Genomic DNA, 1,300 nt, shown 5'->3' on the forward strand with positions numbered 1-1,300 from the left:
TTCAACAAAACCCAATTCACTCTGCTGCAACTAAAAATGCAGAACAGTAGAAATATTACGAGATCAATATCTCCCACCTCGTTGATTGGAATGAAGATCCATTCGGTCAATGTTTCTAGAAGGCTGGAATGAACAGCATAGTAAGAAATGAGGATGATCTAGCTCCGACAGTTTGATTTCTAATCTCTCTCTCTCTCCCGAAAATTACTATCTTAAATTCAAATTCCGGGGTTTCCAAAATTACTATCTTGAACCTCCACATCCTAGGAGGTCTCGGGACATCAAGTGCTTCAAGTGCTTCAAGTGCTTAGGACATGGGCACATCGCTTTAGAATGTCCAAATAAAAGGGTGATGATATTGCATGGGGATCATGGAGAGCAGATCAGTGGAGATGAGGCTGAAACTGCAGATGAAGATGAGGCACAAATGGAACAGGAAGAGGATTTCGAACTAGTGAAGGGAGATTTGTTGGTTGTGCAATGGGTTCTGAATGCACAAATTGATGTTAGTGATGAGCAACGTGAGAACATCTTTCATACTCGATGTCAGATTCAAGATAAGGTGTGTGGGATGATCATTTATAATGGAAGTTGCACTAATGTTGCCTCAACTATCTTGGTGGAGAAAATGGGTTTAACTACCATTCCACATCCCAGACCGTATAGTTTGCGATGGCTGAATGAGAATGGAGAGATTCGGGTGACAAAGCAAGTTCTTGTGCCCTTTTCCATTAAAACCTATCATGATGAGGTTTTATGTGACATTGCGCCGATGTCAGCTAGCCATTTGTTATTGGGTCGTCCATGGCAGTTTGATAAGGATTTGACCTACAATGGACGAAAGAACACTTATTCTTTCAAGCTGAATGGAAAGAAGGTGAACTTGTTACCATTGAGTTATCAACAGGTTAGAGAGGATCAGTTATGAAGCCAACAAAAGGAGGTGCAATCACGTAAGGGGTTGTTGTTAGCCAAAAAAGGCGATATCAAACAGGCATTAGCTTCAACGGGGGTTGCTTTCATGATCTGGGCAAAGCAATTGCTACAAGTAGAAGGATTAGACTTACCAACACAGATTAAGGACGCTTAAAGAATTTAAAGATGTGTTTCCAGATGAATTACCTAAAGGGTTACTGCCTATTCGTGGAATTGAGCATCAAATTGATTTAGTGCCGGGAGCTTCACTTCCTAATAGACCAGCATACACAATGTGTATTCCTTCAGGTTCATTACAGGAGTTACTTGTGCGAGCGGCTCATGGTGATTGACACGACGAAAAGATTGTTGTCTTCTCCTAAGT

This window comes from Populus euphratica, unplaced genomic scaffold, assembly GCF_000495115.2.
Source record: "Populus euphratica unplaced genomic scaffold, PopEup_1.0 scaffold887.1, whole genome shotgun sequence".
In the NCBI taxonomy this organism is placed as follows: Eukaryota; Viridiplantae; Streptophyta; class Magnoliopsida; order Malpighiales; family Salicaceae; genus Populus; species Populus euphratica.